We start from the raw sequence: 19,590 nt of genomic DNA on the forward strand, positions 1-19,590 counted from the left end.
AATTACTCTTAGGTATCAGGTTTTGTGAGAGAGGATGCGATGATTCATGTCACTGGCAGGATGCTCAGAACAGTTTTCTCCTTTCTTTGACTCAGATTAAGAACTTGCTGGACATGAACATCTTGGCCTTCATTCCAACCATCCTTCTTGGTGTGTTTAGAGGTCTTCTAGGAGCTTCCTTTCCCCCCCTGAATTTAAAGATGAATCAATTACATATGCAGTTCTTTAATTCAATTCCAAAATTGTCCCTTAGAAAAACAAGCAACCTTTTGGAGACTGTGCTTATCTTTGTAAAAAAATAATATAGTTCTCTTAATTATATAACATTTACAGAGACTAATGAGGGTGGGTCACACACTGCTGGATGGGAAAATGAATCTGACCTGGTGGTACTTAACAATGGGCAACAGAGCAAAGAAAATGTGGATTTTCAAAATGCATATACGTATTTAATGTTGGTAGGTATATAAGAAGAGAAAAGATTTTTTTTCTTTGTTTAATTTGGTTTGATTTGGTTTTTATGCTTGAAGTATTTTACCTGTAGAGTCACTCTCCTGCTGCTCTTCTACTCTGCTGACACTTTATCAGCGTAGTGGCACATAGCAGTTGTGTTGGTGTGCTTTTGCATTTGTTTGCAATCTATGGAGAGCTCGAATGTCCTGATAAAACATGATTGGGCCAGTTTACATCTAGGCTTTGGAATTTCCATTTGGCATCATACACCTTTGGGGAGAGTCATGACATTGGAAAAGAAAGGGTATAGGCAAAGGGTTCCTGTATTTTATATATTTTAATGCTTTTCAGTTTTATGCTTTGGTTATAGCTTAAGTATGTTGTTATGAAGAATATTATGACCTTAACAATCCTATAAAACAGGTTGAGAGAGTTAGGTTTGTTCAGCCTGGAGCAGAGAAAGCTCTGGTGAGGCCCTACAGCAGCTTCCAATACCTTAAGGGGGCTGCAGAAAGGCTGGAGAGGGACTTTTTACAGGAACACATAGTGATGGAATGTGAGGGAATGGCTTCAAACTTAAAAAGGGTAGGTATAAATTCAAAATTAGAAGAAATTCTTGACTGTGAAGGTGGGGAGACACTGGACAAGGCTATTCAGGCAAGTTGTGTACTCCCCATTCCTGGAAGTGCTCAAGGCCAGGTTGGTGTAGTGGAAGGTGTCCCTGCTCATGGCAGGGGTATTGGAATGAAACGATCTTTCAGGTCCCTTTCATTGCAAACCATTCTATGATTAAATGTGAAGAAAGAAAATCTTCAGAACTTTTCTACTGCACTTTTAGAAAATTGAGCATATTTGAGATTCCCTGTAAGTTTCTTTAGTAAATACCTACTTGTCAAAAGTTTTCTTTATTTCCATTATTTTTGAGGAATTGTTTCTAAGGAGTTTTCCAGTCTTTTTAAGTGTTGAGATAACTTTTCTTTAGGGAAACTGGTGCACACTGAAGCCCCTTTCTTCTGCCCTCTTACAGGCAGACTTTCCAGTATGTTTAATGTATGCCATATCTGTTTTTTTGTATATCTTGCTTTCTCTTCTCTCCCTGCTGGAGAGAGGATTGCTCATCTGAAGACCAGTGAGTTGGTTATAGAGATACTCTCCTCCCATCAGCCCAGACATCTCTTCAGCATCTTCCACTCTGAGCCAGCAAAAATACATAAGTTTCAGGGAAAGGCAATCACCTTGACTTGCATTGACAGCCTGCATGATCCTGGGAGGAAAACAATATTTTGAATATGAGAGAGGAAACTTTTAGAGCTAAAAGTGTAAGTAACTGTAGGTTGAGGCACATGGCCAAGTCTCTGCGAGCTCTCCACAGACTGGTACAGATGCATGTTTCCCAATGGTTTACTGCTCCATAGGGTCAGAAAGAGTGCATTTCTTTTAGTTCTTGGAAGTTCTGTGTGTGCTCTGGCAGCCCACCACCCCCTCTGCCTAGTCCTGTCTTGGTCAGAGCAGCAATCTGCTGTTGGGTTCTCTGCTGGCTCATCAGAGGTGAAATCTGACCTGGCTAGGAGGAAGAGGACGAGGGATCCCGGTGAAAGGGCTGTGCTGGAGCATGCCCGTGCTGATGATGACAGCTGAATTTCAGCTCCTCTTAGTGGCAGGATGCTTACATTTCTGTTGGCAGCTGTTTGCTCACCATCTACTGAGGGAACACAGCCCAGTGAAGCTCACTTCCAGATTTTTGCTTCCACGTTTGAAAGAGTGAGTAAGGTCAGTAGGGAAAACAGGAGTTCTCATTTTTAGGGACAGCCTTTCCCCAGCCCAGCCTTCTCATATTGTGCTACAGCTTTACTCCCCTATCTCTTTACAGGTTCATGGTTTGTGCTGTTGAGCACTGCAATGAGATGTCTTAACCAAAATCCAGTTTTCAGTCCAGCAGGGCAAGGAGCAGAGTCTCATGTGTGACTCCCATTAGTTCTGTGGAAATACTGTGGTTTCCAAGGGACCACTGTTTGCAAGAGGCTGGGTTTGTAACCATGACTGTTCTAACAATTAGGAGCTGGAGTGCTGTGTTTGACAGCCATTTCCCTTACCATTGGGAACCCTTTGGCTTTCTCATGGTGTGTTACAGAAACCTTGCACAAACTGCTTGAGCACAAAAAACCACTGCTTTTTGCTCTCTGGAATAAAAACCAAAACATGCACCAACACAAGCCAGTAAGAGCCAGTCAGTGTGTTAGAAGACACTATGGAATTGAATGTAAGACCATTTAGCAAAGATTTAGTGCCAGACATAAAGAAAGCACTAAGAAAACTCCTCTGAGTTATTTTATGTTGTTCAAGAAGCGGTGCCTTGCTGACTCCAAAAGTTCATGGAGTGGTTAGCACCTTGCCAGCTCATACCTGAAAATGGGAGAACAGCTTGTGTTGTGTAGGGCTGTGATGCTTATAAAGCTTTTCTGTATATATATATTTTTTCCCTTAATCCCAATTTTTTTTAAATTCTGCCTTTTTTTTTTTTTAATGTTAACTTTGTAGCATGAACTCTTATTCAGACTGTTTTTCCTTTTCTGTTAGCTGTAGAAGATCCTGCTCAGGTCACAGTCCTTATTTTATTATAACTTGGCAGGAAAAGGCAGGAAAGAAACTGTTTGATCTGAGAGAGAACCATGCAACTTTTTTTTTTTTTTAATAAACTCACATAATGAGGCAGCTGAAAGAAACTATGTCACAGTGACTTTAACCAAAAATAATCTTGTATAAACCAGCTTGCATTTAAACTTGGAAAGAACCCATCACAGTATCTTCCACACCCACAACATAACCCGGAGTACCATTCCTTTGACTGGAATTGAATATCTAATCTTCAGCCCATAGATTAGACGAAGCTGTCTTCTAAGAGCCCTACTGCCCCTTGGCCTGCATTTGCTTCTCCTCAATTCATCACCTTTCTCTCTGTGAGGAAATCACAATGTAGATAATGTTTTGCCAAGAATCTGGCAGAGCTATCTTTCTTTTTCTGTTTTTTAAAATCACGTTGACTAATGCTTCTGTTCCAAAAGCTCAGGGTTTCCATGGGCAGGGTGGACAATTTAGGGATATAGGCATATATACTTAATATATAAGCTGTCAAAACTTTAACACGGGGTACTTGAGAGGATTATTTTCCTTTCTACCTAGCTGTGAAGATAGGCTACTGCTTTAAATGTGTGGCCACTGGCTCCAGGCTAGCTGTCCTTCTAGCACCCTTTGGACTTCAGAGTTTTGGCAAAAAGTTGACCTGGGTTTGAACTGTCCCAGAGTCAAGTTTTCAAAAACAAAACCTGACCTAAGCTTTGTGAAGACTGAGCTACTCCCAGTTTCATCTATCTGTTGTAGATGTGTTCTGCCCCTAAGCTTGTAATCTTTGAGATACAGGAGAACAAAGGCTTGAGATACAATTGTCTGACAACTTGTCACAGCTGCACACAGCTGAATCTCGGCTTGAAGGTTTCCATAAATGTGCTATCTGAGCTGTTTAATACCTATCCACAGAGGGGATGAAACCTTGTGCTTGGAAAATATATTACTCTGATTGTGTGTTCCTGTAATTTTTGTCCAGACATCTACTGAAATATTTTCCAAATATCTTTTTATTTTGGGTGTATCTTCAATTGGTATAGAAATGCAAATTAATCTCAATTAAGATAACACCCTGAACATTAGTTTTGAATGAAATATAACTGTTATACTGAACTATATTATGATGAAAAATGCAGCACTGAAATGCTGTGCAGTCATCTCATGTAAAAACTCCCTTTGCTTTTGGTGAATGCAAAGCAGTCAGTGAAAACCACTTCTGCTGTGCTGTGCTTCTGTGTGTTCTGTTTCAAACATTTTTGGTTTCATTCATGTTTACTTCAACATGGGCATGTGGAAAACGAGAAGGACCTGATAAAGTATCTTCAGCCCTTTGGATTGCAAGTCTATGTCTCCACCATGTAGCATACAATTAGCTTTAGGCTTTATAGCTGTCTAGTCTTGCTAGGATGTCTAGGAACATTTTCTGTTGATTAACTGAGCATTAATCCTGTCATAACATCCTCATGAGAGAAGGGAAGCAATAAGTTTGCAAGTTAGAAACAAGTCTTTAACTGTTCATACTGAGCAGGGACTACAGATTTGCATAAATGGGGAGGAATTTAAATTGAAATAATGGACCTTTTCTGACTCACAGCACACTTTTAAGTACCAATGGAAAAAAAAACTTAAGGGAAGACACACAGATCCTGAGTCCCTGCTGTGCACAAGTGGCAGCCTGCAAAGAACTGGGTCTGGCTGCATCTCCACCGTCTGCCAGGGTGGGCAGGCTGGCCGTGTGTAGAGCATTCCATGGGCTCCAAATCTTCCTGGAGGGACCAGTGCTCTCTGCCAGCCACCTGGTTGCAGCAGTCACATCCCTGAAGTTAGATTGGACAAATCTCAGCCTTACTCATTGCTAATGAGCAGTGTGGGACAAAAGGGCAAGTTTCTTGTGGTAAGTGGTGGCATTAGTGGGTTTAGACAGTTTTCTTTCTTTGTTTTGTCCATCCTTACATCTCAGAATGGACTGTTTGCTTAATGCCTGCAGGTATGCACAGCAACTATTACAGGATATTTACTGTATTTCCTTCCTTGCACTCTTGTCTTGAGTGTGAGAAATTGCCACATGAGAAACATCTCAGAAACATAACTGGGGAGGATCACCATGAGCATATCTATGTGAATACAGTTATTAACCATTTCTTCCAGTTAGCTGTTACAAAGATTTCAGATGGAAAAAATTCAAAGGTGTGTCAGACCTGAGTATTTAAAATGAATTCATGTAGAGACGAAAGTAACACTTAATCTTTTAATCACTGAAATTTAATCACACTTAAACTTTTCCAGTAAGAGGCATTTGCTGACATGTCAAAATAAGGGCAGGGGGGGGAAAGGAGAAAAAGAACTAAAGGGAACTAAACATGTAAAAGAGCATGAAATGTGGCTGTATGTATCACACCGGTTCTTCTTCAATTTGGAATCCTTATTCCGCTTTATAAAATATAAAGGCCTTGTAGGTAGGTATATAAATTTGTATCAGACAGGCTGTGTTTGAGCTGGAAATCTGGAACTGGAAACTGATGAAAAATCTTTGTTATTCTCAGCTCCAGTTGGCTGAGGGACATGATTTGTCCTCTCTGTGAAGACATGAATAGGTAACCCAGTACAAACTGTAATCCAGGAATTTGAAATGGCAAGTATTGTGTTAATAAACAGGCAGGGACTATGTGGCTGAATGGCTTGGGGCTTTGTGGTTAAACAGCTGAAGAGATCCTTGAATCTGATACAGGCTTTGCAGTACAAGTATATTTCTTAAGAAATACAGGTGAGGAATCCAGAGGAAGTAGAAAAAGACTTAGACTGGAGTTAAATGACAGCTTGATTTCACAGCCATTGCAAATGGCCACTGCCATCTTCCAGTTTTGCAAATTCACAACCTTGTAAAATGTATTTGTTTGTCCTTCCATGTGGGCAGCATCATATGCACATTGCATAAAACAAACTGTAACTACTGACTAGCTTGCCATTGGTGACTGGATTAATTTAATGGTTTAGGAATGGTATTCCCCAATTCAGTACTCCCATTAAAAACTATGAGCTGCTCCCCTTCCCTCTCTGGTGGGAGAAAAAAGCAGAAATTGCACATTCACATAAGAGCAATTTACTGGAAATAGCGCTGAGATAAGGGAAAAGTAACAGCAACTAAAGTAGTAACAAAAATATACAAAGAGAGGAAAATTTACATGCCAAATGCTCATGAAACCCAAGTCAAGGAAAACAAAGGTGGACAGACCCTATGCCTTCCATGCTTACTCCTTCTTGGAAGGAAAAGAACCCCTTTGCCCCATCCCTGGCTTTTCAGATGCCCCTGACTTAAAATGGTATTGAATTCCACAAGGTCTTTGCCACACCCCATCCCACTGATCTGGGCCAGAACCAGGACAATTCTAAACAGCTTATATATACTTATATAAGCTAATATATACTTATATAGAAAGGACACATGCTTTACCATGCTTGCCACCAATTCCAGTCTGTTATTTGACTTGTAATACTTGACTCAGTATTCTTTGCTATAACATGTATTTACATTTTCTTTATAAAAGCAGCCTTTGTCACTTATTACCAGGATTTGGTATCTCTGACTATTTGGGTTGCTACAGGAAAAGTTTTTTCCCTTGCTCTGACAAACTTTTTTTCTCCCCCTCTTTATTTTAAGGACTAAATGCTTGCAAAATGTTATTTTTCAAAATAAAACTATTTTTTGCTGTTAAGGAAAAAATATCTGAAACCACAATAGTTATTTGTCTGTCTCTGAATCAAAAATAGTCAGGCTGATCCATCCAACCTAGAGGCTGGATGGGCTTAATTGTCAATTTTTCATTTGGTGGGGCTACAAGTTATAAAGAGTACATCATGTGGAAACTGGATAGATCTGAAAGGAATTAAGCATCAAATTGTTCTGCACTTTGAAAGGTCATGCACACGCTGAAGGTAGTGATGATGTCTCTAATGAGCTTGTAATAAGACTAAATGTGGAAAAGAAGCTCGTTCACTCTTCTCTTTTTCTTAGGAATTGAAAAAGGAAATTATGATTGCAGCTGTAAGACTTTAGTTAGGACCATTTAAATTTGTGTCATCTCAGCGTAATGTGAGATTATCAGTCAGTGCTCCAGGAGCAGATAAATACAATTACCCTTTTGAGATCCAATGGATTAGCAATAAGCACCCTTGCCACTTTAAGAGATTCAATAAGAACCAAATAGCAAAGAAATTATAAGATGCTGAATTTTTTCTTGTGTACTGATTGACTTGACTGTACTCAGTCAAGTGTATGGTTTTGCTTTAAACTGTGATAGTGAAAGATTGCAGCTCCGGGTGGGGCTGTATGTGGCTGTGCTAGCATGACAGCACTTCCTTCTACCATAGCTTCTCCTCACATTTACACTGAACAGTGCTTTTGGTAGCGTTTTGTAGATCTTCTGGCAGGCATTGATATTCCTTGCAGAAGGAGGAATAGGAAGTCACAGGAAGGCAAGAAAAGGGGGTTAAGAAGCAATGGGTTTTTTCCACCAGCAAGTCTGAGTACTGCACATGTATTCCTGCAGTGTGGCAGCGCAGTTCTCCTGTTGCCACCAGGGAGAAATCTGTCTTTACTAAATGCACTGACTTCAAACAGGAAGAGTTAGTGGTACAAAACCCTGTGTGTAAGCAAGCCCTACACCTCCACTCTCTGTGCTTTGTTCTTCTTGCTCAACCAATTGTACTTTAATTGTAAAATCCTGTTTTCTTCTGTTGTTTCTCTCTCAGTTATTTTGGCATTGCTGCAAGCTTCGAATTACTTCTCAGATGTGCTGTTTTTTGAGTGTGCATTCCTTTACTGGTAGCAAAGACCTATGTATAGAACTTGAGGCTTTGATATAAGCGAGTTACACAATCATATGGCTTGGAAACCAGGGCAGAGTAACCAGGTTCTTCTTTTATTGACCATTATGAATTTGGAATATATTCTTGTTTGAGAGGTTGGAATAATGTGAAAAGCAAATACAAGACTGGGAAGCATCTTGTGTCCCTTTGGTTGCCAATCTGGGGTCTGGAAGAAATTTTCTTGCACTAGATATTGGCTGCATTTTAATTTTTCCTTGTGGCTCTGAGCAGGGATCAGGTGGGTCAAATACCACAGATCTCCTGCTCTTTGTTCCAGGAACAGAGTTCATATTGTTACCGTGTAGCTCGTGGTGATGTCCAGAACATGCCGGCTGCTTTCCACACTGGAAGAAGGGAGCTGTACCTGCTTGGAGAGTTCACTTGTTCCGGATGACAGAGATTGAGAAAGTGTCCAGGAATAGCAGAGCTGTGGAGGAAGGCAGGTTGTGGCCGGCATGATGACCAGCAGTCTAAGCTGCAAAATGTTGAAATAACTGGTGCCACTGTTTACCAAAGGAGAGTTTCAAGAACGTGTGGGACAGACGTCTTTGAGGTGTGGTTTGAGTATAGCCCGTGCTGCTGTGGAAAAGGAAACCTCTGTGTCCTTCCAGCTCTCCGTGGAGCTCTCCAGTGCAAAGCTTTCTAATTGAAAATGCATCCATCAGCTCTGAGTGCTGTTCTTACCCACTGAAGTACTCCTCAGGAATGGTAATTCTAGGTCAGCTAATCCCCCTTGATAGAGTTACAGTGTCATCTGGGCAAAGCGGTCAAGGCCAGGCTCTATGCATTTCAATTTTTTTCCCCTCATTTTCTGTGTTCAGACAGCATAAAGTAATTCCTGATTTTGGGAATTTGGGGTTTCAGCAGCCAGAAGTTTATGTAGAGGAATATAAGCATTATATTCCTCTACATAATGAATAATAAACCAGATAGATTAGCACAATAAATAACAAACTGATCTAGTAAACTAGATTTATTAGTTAACAAAACAACTTAATTGGGATATTTAAGGGAAAGTTGGCTTTTTGTGTAAATCAATATATTCTGTACAGGCTGCAAGGCAAGTGATATATATCCATTTAATAATTTTTTTTGTTTTGCTTTTAATATTTAAGCATAAATCAACTCAAGAGGGAAATTTCAGAAACAAGCAGTTCATCAAGTGTATGGATTGGTCCAGATGGAGTCAGATATTCTAATCAAGCCTTCAGTCAAGGGGAGTTATGTGATTGATACTTGAGAAGAAACTCAACTTGAGGGTATATTAAAGCTTATTCACTCATAAGGCAGGTTTTCTTTAAAGTAATGTAATGCTCCATTCTGACATATCAGAACTAATTGAGACAAATATGCTGGGAAGATCCTGAGTTGCTATCTCTGAAAGGAAGTGGGAAAGGAGTCCTGCTCAAGTAGTCCAGTTGCCTTTCTTTGGTTTAAATCACTGCAGTTTCTCCTTATTTAGATCAGGATTAACATCACACAGACCAGACTGGAGAGAACATACATTCCTTGTTTTCCTGGAAGTGCCCCAGAGGCTGAAGCTATCACATAAACTCATTGCTTTTTAAAAATAAGATTAAGCTAATGAGAACTACTGCAAACTGCATTTTTGTTAAAGGACCTTTTAATGTTTTCTATCTCTGTATGTCTTTTCCTCTGTGTTGCAGATCTGTGCTTCCAGTTGAGGGTGGGAAGCAAGGGATCACATCACTTTTTAAACATGGGACTCATGAAGAATCTGGATGCACATCCCTCTGCATTGCTTTGGCATTTTATTTCATTCTTGGCTGTTGAACAGTGGGTTCTGGGCTTGCCAGTGGCCTGGTTATTCCTATACTTCACTTCAGTCCTGGTTTGTGCTCTCTGTATGAAAGGCCTGTGTCAAGTAGCAACAATCTGAATTGTAGGTTGAAACTTGGCAATAGCAAAGCACCAAGTGTTCTGAGGAAGCTGTACAGGTAGAACAGGATGGGTTGCTTCGAAAGAGATGCTAAATTGAGGAAAAGAATGAAGAAATATCATCTGAGAATAGCTGTGGAAGGGACCATAGCCAAAACTGTGGACTTTCCAAGTTTGGATTGTTTGAATCCTCTGGGGATCCAGAAAGAGTCTCCGCTTCTGGCTCCATCTCTGTAACTGTAGGACTGTGGGTTCAGATCCAGACTTTTCATCTGTTTCTTATGTATGTAATAGCCTGAACTTTAATCTTGGACATAACACCCTGAACTTTGGAGAAAACTGCAGCTGGGTCTTTGTCATAGCTTTTAGAAAGCTGTTGTGGACTAGAGCAAAGTTCTTGCAGTAATGCTGAGAGGCTTAATGTTCAGCAAGCAAGGGGTCATGGCTGGAGAGGGCATAATGCTATTCAAACATATTGGAAAAATATAGAAAGAATTAGTTGTGTGCACAACCTCCTGCCTTTGCTCTACCCCTGTGTATTCACCTCCAGCCCTCCCCAAAAATGTTGTCTAAATCAATTCTTAATATGCAGTGTTTGCTGAAACATGGTGTACTTGGCTGAATAGATATAGACAGTTAAGTCTGTCAGTCAGCACTCGTGTTTTTGACCTGACAACCTGATTTTTATAACCAGTCTAGAACTACATAGAGTTTTAAAAACCATTCCAGAACTTTATCCATCAATAAAATAGATCAGTTGTATGAATAAACAGGAAAAAGTGTAATGGTGCAAGATGATGCTCCTCGAATCACAGAATCATAGAATATCCTAAGCTGGAAGGGAGCCACTGAACTCATGAATGTCCACCTCCTGGGCCTGGACAGGATGCTCCAAGAGTCATACCATGGGCCTGAGAGCATTTTCCAAATGCTTCTTGGACTCTGACAGGTTTGGTGCTCTGACCGCTTCCCTGGAGAGCCTGCTCCAGTGCCCAAACACCCACTGGATGAAAAACATTTTCCTAATATCCAACCTAAACCTCCCCTGACAGCTTCAAGCCATTCCCTTGAGTCCTGTCACTGGTCACACAGAGAGGAGACATCAGTGTCCATCCCTCCTCTTCCTCTCATAAGGAATTTGCACACTGCAATGAGGTCCCCCCTCAGTCTCCTCTTCTCCAGGCTGAGCAGACCAAGTGACCTTAGCCACTCCTCATCAGGCTTCCTCTTCAGACCCTTCACCACCCTTGTGACCTCCTTTGGATGCTCTGTAAGAGCTTAATGCCTTTTTTACATTGTGGTGCCCAAAACTTCTCACAGCACTCGAGGCGAGGCCGCAGAGCAGAGCAGGACAATCCCCTCCCTTGCCCGGCTGGCAATGCTGTGCCCCTAGGACAGGGTTGGCCCTCCTGGCTGCCAGAGCACTGCTGGCTCATGTTTAACATGCCACCAAGCCCTGGGGCCCTTCCTGCAGTGCTGCTCTCCAGCCCCTTGCTCAGCAAAATGGGATGCTGGAGAATGCGGGCATCGATCCCGCTGCCTCTCGCATGCAAAGCGAGCGCTCTACCATTTGAGCTAATTCCCCCTGTGCACAGGCTATAAAAGAAATAACTATATAATATACATAATAAAAAATGGCTATTGTACGAATAATAATAATAATAATAATAATTCTTGATTTCTGGGAAGTGAATGTACAAATCTCGTTCATTGTCTGACACTTGTGTCTGTATATCTAATTCCTTGCATTTGGGATGGAATGTTGTGTATCATATCAGCAACTACCTGCACAACTGTGCTACATTTTGGCTTAACTCTTCAGTGTAAGTTGGTTTGAGGACTCCTGGGTTCTCTTCACAACTTCATTCTTAGTTTTGTCCAAGTCATTGATACCTATTACTCCTTTTTCCCCATTTATTATATGACTGTAATATTTTACTTGCCAGGTTTATGGAGCGAATGCAGCCTTAATTTTGAGAAATTATATAAGACTAGAGTTCTAGAAGCGTGGCCTTTTAATCTGAAATATCTCAGTGTGTCTTTCTGTGACCTATACTTTTGACTTTTGCTATAAGGTTAATTTTATTGTGCTTGGAAAGCCATGAAGACAGTCATGCTTTTAGTCCTATTTCTTCAGAGTGTGGTAAATCTGGCAGCTTCATGCTTGAGATTGGCATAAAGTAAATGGTCATACTAAGGAAGGTTGCTAGAGCTTTTTGGTGGGAAAGTAGTTGCTACAGAATCTGAAAAAATTAATCTGGGATGAAAAGAATGTTAAAGCATTTGCAGAAAACATCACCACTGGCAAAAAGATTGGTTTTTTTCCTCTTATATCCAGGTGCAGAGGAGCTTTGTATGGCAGGATGATGGGTTTGATTCTTGTTTCCTTAACTGCTGTTCAAACTAGTGAATAGGGAGCATGGATTGATGCAGGTCTCTGCTGCCATTGGAGCTGCCTCATTTTTCAGAGGTGTTTTAAGACTGACCATCCCCCTCACTGTGATAATGGTAAGTATGTAGAGTTTTCAAGTATTTTTGTGGCCAAGGCTGAGTTGAGCTTTTGCTGCTGCAGCTAAATAAAGCACTGGTACCCTGTGCACATCGAACCAAAGATAAATAAAGTATTGGCCTGTCTGTTTCTGGTTTGCCCAAAGAGGGTTTTTTGTTTTATCTGGGAACTTTTACTTGTGGGTTGTGAGTTTGGAAGTAACACTTTGACTGAGAAATCTGACCGTCTCTTGTTGTCATCTTGTTGTGAAGCTCCCATACCTTTGCAGTGATTTTTCATGGGCATCTCCTCACAGCACTGACCCCTTCTTCACAGTACAGCCAACAAACTCCAGCTCTCTCCTCACCCAGCTAACCCACTCTTTTGTAGCACTCGTCTTCTTATTGGACACAGCTGTGGCCTACTAAGATCAGGCCTGTTCCTAATCTTTGGTGATTAGTACAGCTGCAACTCCTCAGGTGTGAGACTACCTTCTGCACTATCTTTATTTTCTTATATTCTATCCCTCCACAGTCTCTTTTCCTATTTTTAATTTTTTTGAGGTTACAGAAATGATAATGCCATCAGTGGTTTACAAAGAAGAAAAGGGGTTTCTGCTGGGTTACAAAACAGCTGTAGGTCACACTGCTTGCCTTGTGAACTCACTTCTGTGGGGGATGAGGGTCTTGTACAATTCATCTTTTAATGCTGGGGTTGAGTATGGCCTTGTGGATGGAGTAAGGATTTACAGTATAGGCAAGTGATCTAATGGGAAAACTCACAGGTCTCTCTGGTCAAGTTATGCCTCATAGATTTCAAAATTTTGGGATTCTTTTGGAACACATTTCACATTTCTGTTTCCCCCTCCTTTTGTAATAGAACATCTTGAGCCCATGCTACAATACTTTCCAGGCAAACTTCTGAAAGCTGAAGTATTTGCAAATAATTTTCTTTTACTTAGAGAGGGTGTTTTTGCTCTCCCTGATTGCAACACCTGGGGACAGCGAGTGGTAAGGCGCAGCTGAAATTCAGCTTAATCAACAGAGAAGTGAAGTTGAGGTCACAAGGGGGAAGTTTTCACCCTTCCAGGTCAGGACATTCAAGGCCTGTGAGTGTCAGTGTGTGTGGAAATTTCACCCATGACTAAACCCAGACTTGGCTGCCCAGCTGGTTTTGCCCAAAAGTATCTCATCGAAATCTTTGCAGATGTCAGAATTCACACGGAGTGACTAAGCCTGGATTTTCCCTCCTAGTGTGCTGTTGCACAGTGTTTGATAAAGGGGCTCTTCATTGGCACTCACACCAAGGGTTCCATGTTAGTCTTAGGTTGTGTAAATTCTGTAGGAAGCATTTCTTTTTCTTATATTCTAGCTTGAGAGGTGTTATGTGTGCAAGAAACCCTCTCTATTGTGAAATAATAATTAGATTGATTATGGAAGAAGTCCTCCTTCAGTGTCCTCTTGCTGCTTTAGCACTTACTTATCCATTAAGTAATTAAGTAAAAATGAACTCTGCTATTTCTGCCTCTGGTATTGCTGTTATGCATATCTTGGAAGTCACTGGGTGAATTGTTGGCCAACTAAGTCTGTAAGACTTGAAGAGGGGAAAGTTGATGCCTGCATGCTAGATGTAAGTTTTCTGAGAGCCCAAATTATGACTAAATGTAATGTCTTTTCCAAAGTAGGCCTGGATTTTCTTGTAATGCCTCAGTACAATTTAAGTATAACTTGTAAACCATTAATTTACAGTCTTTCTGCAGGTATAAGTCTTTAGGGGCAAAAGCAGTTGATTGACATTTTCCTCACCTGATGAGGCTGTGCTCTGCCACGGAGAAACGAGAGGTGATCATATGCCAGGACACGTGCTGCTCTTCGATGCCAGGAACTGCTGTCCATTCAGCTCTCATACAGAGGAAATTCCTACATTTTCTTTCCTTCAGTTTCTCCCTACCTTCTCCACTACCTGTATTTGTTCTCTAAGTGCTTCTGCACATGCACATGCAGCGTATGCAAAGCAATATCTGGAAACTTAAGAACTGTAGGGAACCGAGTTGAAAAGGCCCTAGAAAAATGAGGAGGATTGCGTTGCAGTGCGTTCTGAATTCCCCTAGGTGTCATGTTCTAACCCTTCTGAGCCTCTCTCTGCACAGGCAGATTCTGTTTCAATTTATGTTCATCCAAGATAAATAGCTGCATTGCTTGAGGAAATATTAATTTTTGAGGAGAAAAAAGGTCTTGGACATGACAATGCAAACACATAATTAAAAGGTTGTGCCCTCAAACCATAAAATGCACATATTTTTCCTATATTGTCTGATGGGTTCAAAAAGAATTGGAAATGTTTGTTTTGGCTTTTCACAGCCTTCCATTTGGAAACAGTTATGAATGTGGGACTTGTAGTGAACAGGTTTGTAAGATGCCTTTTTCCTTTTTTCCCCTCATGGCAGACCCCACAGGCATCTGCCCACCTCTTCTTTCTTGGCTGCCTGTTTCTACCCCCCATGCTGACACTTGACCCTCATCCTCAGCTTTTTGTGGTAAAGGGTAGATGTGGTGACATTTTTTTTGGCAAGTACAAGGAACAGCCTTATGACTTGCCTTCCCACAGACTTCTGTTTCCCATGTCTTTTTAAGTGTCATGTGTCCTGGGCTTGCAGGCCTCAGGGTGCTGTAGATGTGGAAGAGGAACGGCATCTTTCTACAGTGTGTTTGCTCTCTGGCTAATCCTGTATTCTTACCATTCCTTTTATTTTTGCTTCTCAATAAAAATGTCTCACAAGTGTTAACGAGGAAAGGTGGCTCTGGGCTAGCCTAGTATCAGTGTCTGTGTCCAGTGCTGTTGATGTGCCTATGTGCAAGCTGAGAGAAGTTTCATCTGCACCAATTTGGATCCTTTGTCCTATGAGCTGTTTTTCCTTCTATTACACATGATAGAAAGCAACCCTGACTGTCTCTCCTTTCTTGCCTTTCTGTTCAAACAGAATTAAAGCAGCATATCACTTTATTGGCCAAATTTATTTCTTCAATAAATCTCTTCTGATGGATATGGGAAATGCAATTAATTCTGAAAAGGTTAAGACTCTAAACCCTTCTTTGAGTGTGAAACACTGGAATATCAGGCTTTTGACAGATGCAGACTAAAGGAGAAAAGAGACTATTTCTTAGGATTTGGAAGTGGAAGTGCAATGTCATTATATAAATCAAAGGGAAATCTCCTCAGAGGATTAACTCTCCCAAGAGAGGCTCTGTCCCAGAGTTTCCTCTGGGAATGGTGGGTGTGGCTGCTGTGAATAAACAGGCTGTGCAAACAGGCATGATGTTGGTACTGAAATATGAAATATACTGATCATCTGATGGGGCTTCAGACCATTATGAAAAGCTGCTTGTTAATGTCTGTCTGAGTCTGCAATATGGCAGAAATAAAAAGCTTTTTTGTAAAATCATCTGGTTCTTAAGGCAGCAATGAAGGCTCAGAAATGAGGTTTGTTCATGCTTTCTGTTGTTTGACACCCAAATTAAAACAAGATAATAAACTACATTGCTATAAGTGACCACTGTCCTAGAGTTAGGAAATTTGATATGTCTTTGTTATACACATTCCATTAGTAATGAAAATGAACTTTTCTTTTTTGTAATTTGAATACCTCATTTGTAATATGTACTTCTGACATGTTCCACAGTATTGCCACAGGTCATCTGGACTAAGTGTGATGAAATAGCTCTGGTAGCACGTAGTAACAACTAAATCCTTACCTCTTCCCTCTCTGTATATTCCTTCAGTACTTCTAATTTCGGCAAAATGTACTTACCTGAAATTATAGACCGGATGGATTGTTGGAAATTTCAGGGTTACCCTTCTCAGTTCCTCTGAGAGAGACTCAAGAAGCTTTAGTCCTCCTTTCACAATAAATTTAAGAGGGGCATTGTTTTATGGGTGTGACTTGAGGATACAACACAGACAGCCACCCAATCCAGGTAACTAGAGGGAAGTTATAACAAAATCAGAATGGTGATATAAGATGTTAGAAAAATAAGCACAAAACTTCTAAAATGCATGTCAAATCTGCCTGGTACCAGTACAGGTTTTTAATCAGACAGCTGCTCAGTGGTTGTAGGATGCAAGATGCTTCATTTGAACCCTTTGCAGTGATGATGATGCAAGCAGGAGGGATGTTTTTGAAAATGCTGGCACAAATATAAGTTCCGAGTCTTTCCTTCTTGAGATGAGTAAGGTAATAGTGCATAGCTGATAGTGCATAGCTGATGTTTGAAGACCAAACAGTGAAAACAATCTCTGGCTGCTAAGCAGACCATCAGGAAGCCAAGAATCCTCATTGACTTAAATCAAGTTTCTCTTGAGGGAGTCCAGATCTAATGGTTGAGAGCTCTATTCTACAGGCAAAGATGGATAAATTGTACATTAACTGGGTATGAAAATAGTGATATGTATCAGGCTTGGATTAAATGTGAATATTAATTGAGTGTAAATTCTCTGGTTTCTTCTTGACAAATGGGATGCTAGAAAAAGTCTGTATAGATGTGCCTTTGAGCCTCGTTGTGGGTCTCTTCCAACTTGGGATATTCAGTGATTCCTCATTACAGTGAAACAGTGTGCCTGTTAGCCTTGAGCAGCCCCTACCTCCATTTGGGTGAGGGCTGTTTCTGCCGCCTTGACCTCCTGTTTTTCCCTCTTCCTCTCTGCTCCTTGGGCTGGAAAGTAGGGATGAAAGCAGCTCACAGTGTGAAACGGTTTGTCCCTCCTTGGTTTATAAGTGCCTGCTGGTGCTTGCTGTGCTGTGTAGGCAATGAGGAGAGCCTGCAAAGGGAGCTGGGGGTTACTGCAGGAGCTGCTCTGGCAGAGCTGGCCAGACTTGGGGGTGCAAAAAGTTTTCAATGCAAACTATGTCTTATGTGAGACTTGTTAATGCACTGGCTGCCTTAGAACTTGCTATGGTAAGGGGAAGGCCAAAGTCAGTTTGGATGGGGCTTTGAGCAACCCGGTCTAGTTGAAGGTGTCCCTGTCCATGGCAAGTGGTTTGGAACTGGATGATCTTTAAGATCCATTCCAACCCAAATTATTTTATTATTCCATGAAGAAAACAATAAAAATACTCTTCAAACAGCTGACTTTAGAGTTAACTAGAGTGCAGGTGCCTTTCTGTAATATATAGTTTTCACCTGCTTGGTCTTAAGCTTGGTTTTTTTTTTTTTTTTGGTAAATTATTCAATGGCTAAAGTGAGTGCTGGCACAAAGCTGGGCTTCTGTACCAGTGCCCTTATGTTGCAAATGGAGCAGCAGCTGACCCTGCAGTGGTGGGGCTCAGGAGCTGTGGCACAGCTGTGCTGTGAGATCAGAAAATGGAGACCATTCAATTTTGATCCAGGACAGGTTTCCAGGGCAGGTCTTATGGCATGAGGAATTACAGGAAACAGGATATTTTGCAAGATGTCAAATTAAATTTTGTTTTAATTGGTCCTTTTGGTATTAAAAGAAACCTCAGATTTTTTTTTTACAAAACCTTGGACATTTCATCAGAAAGCTGAACATCTGAAAAACCCAAACTAAAAGAAAAATTTAAAAAAATTACTTGTCTTGTTCAAACTTTGTTGTTCCACATTAACATTTTTCTTTAAGGAATGAAATATTTGCCTTGAAACACCAAAGAAACTCTCTTGGTATGTTCAAGAAGGAGGCCCAATACATGGTGCATCGTGGGAGATGTAGTTTAATCTGAGAGGCCAAGCCAAATCCAATTTTAAAATTCTCAAGAGATGAAAATATAGCATTCCAAATGAAAGCTTCTTGGGTTGTAACCTGAAAAATACTGCTCTGTAGGGATGATAAACAATTTGTCAGATCACTGGAACATTTGATAAAAGATGTATGCTTGTAGGGAAGTGAAATGAACTCTTTTTTTCTTTCTGGATGGCAGCCTTGTGAACCCAGCCCAAAAAGGTCAGAACAAGTCCCCTCTGAATCCTTCATTCATCATCTGTATAGAAGAACTGCACCTATGGGACAGTTGGTTAGCCTGCAGGTAATTCCCAAACTAGAAGAGAGTCCAGCTTTCTCTCTAATATAGCTGTGTCAGCTTTGGTACCAGGTTTTATCAGTAAAATAAACAGACATGACTGAATTGTACATGGACTCAATTGGCACTGAAAGTTCTGTTGTGCATCTGAAATATTGAAATTGAGATTGCATCTCTCTTTTAAATACACACATTGGAAATGAAGTTGTAATTTGAGAAGATAACATTTTTATATAGTCATTTTTCTGGCTCTAGCTATCAGTAGCTTTAAAAGTATTTTATAAATAAAGGGTTGAAGTGTATTATAACATGAAATGGTACATTTGGGACATGTAACACAAACCTTAATGAAAGTTCACAAGAATTTAACATGCAAAAGTTATTTTTAATTCACAGTATCTTATCTGTTTTCAGTTCTTTTGAATTACAAAATGCAATTGGGATGTCTTAAGTACTAATTCTTTGCCAAATTTAATTTGTTTCCATATTAAAGGTATTTCCCAGTTACACTGACATGAAAAGCATCTGAAACCATTAAATTTTGCTATATTTTCAACTTTAAAACCTTCATAATGCTGCCAAGAGTGGGTTTTTTTTACAAATTTTGAGAAAATTATTTTTCTCTGGGACAAAAGTTACCATAATATTTTTTTTCCTGGCCTGATGGGTTCATAATAATTTTGAATGAAATTCCCCAAGTAACTGGGTGCTCTAATGAATGAGGGCTTGGGGCCAGAGATCCCCATTTGATTATTGGGCCCTGCTGAAACAGGAGCAAGTGGTTACAGAACACAGCAACTGCTGGGCTGGACACGGTGGGATGGAGGCTCCTACCCTGGGTCCTGAGAGAGGTAAATCCCTAAGGAAGCACCCTGGTCCTCACTTGGGCAGAGCAACATGTTTTGCTGCCACAGTTTCTACATGTCCTCTGTGTTTTTGGAAGAGAGAGGAATAAGGCTGGGTTCAGGACACACATGGTGGTGGCAGTGAACGTGGGTGGAAGGTGTACCGCTGTCATGAACAAGAGTGAATGGAGATGGGCATCAAGGGGAAGCTGTGAAGGCATGTGGAAAAGTAGAAGCATTGAGGAAAAGAGGAGCATAAATGGTGTCCAGTGGGACCTGTCCTAATGACAGCTCTTCTCTCATTATGAAATACCAAAGAGTGATGATGGAAAAACTCTTGAGTGCCTGATGGATGTGGTAGAGGAAAGCTTGCAGAGCCAAACCTG

The 19,590-nt window shown here is 40.8% G+C and overlaps 1 non-coding gene and 1 pseudogene across 1 annotated transcript; one reads left to right on the forward strand and one right to left on the reverse strand.

Annotated features, from left to right (window-relative positions):
* Positions 1-19,590, forward strand: part of LOC106632236 — a 77,971-nt pseudogene that overhangs the window by 16,117 nt on the left and 42,264 nt on the right.
* On the reverse strand, positions 11,353-11,425 carry TRNAA-UGC. The gene has a single exon. It is a non-coding gene; the product is annotated as a tRNA-Ala (tRNA).

Source organism: Geospiza fortis, unplaced genomic scaffold, assembly GCF_000277835.1.
Source record: "Geospiza fortis unplaced genomic scaffold, GeoFor_1.0 scaffold53, whole genome shotgun sequence".
Classification (NCBI taxonomy): Eukaryota; Metazoa; Chordata; class Aves; order Passeriformes; family Thraupidae; genus Geospiza; species Geospiza fortis.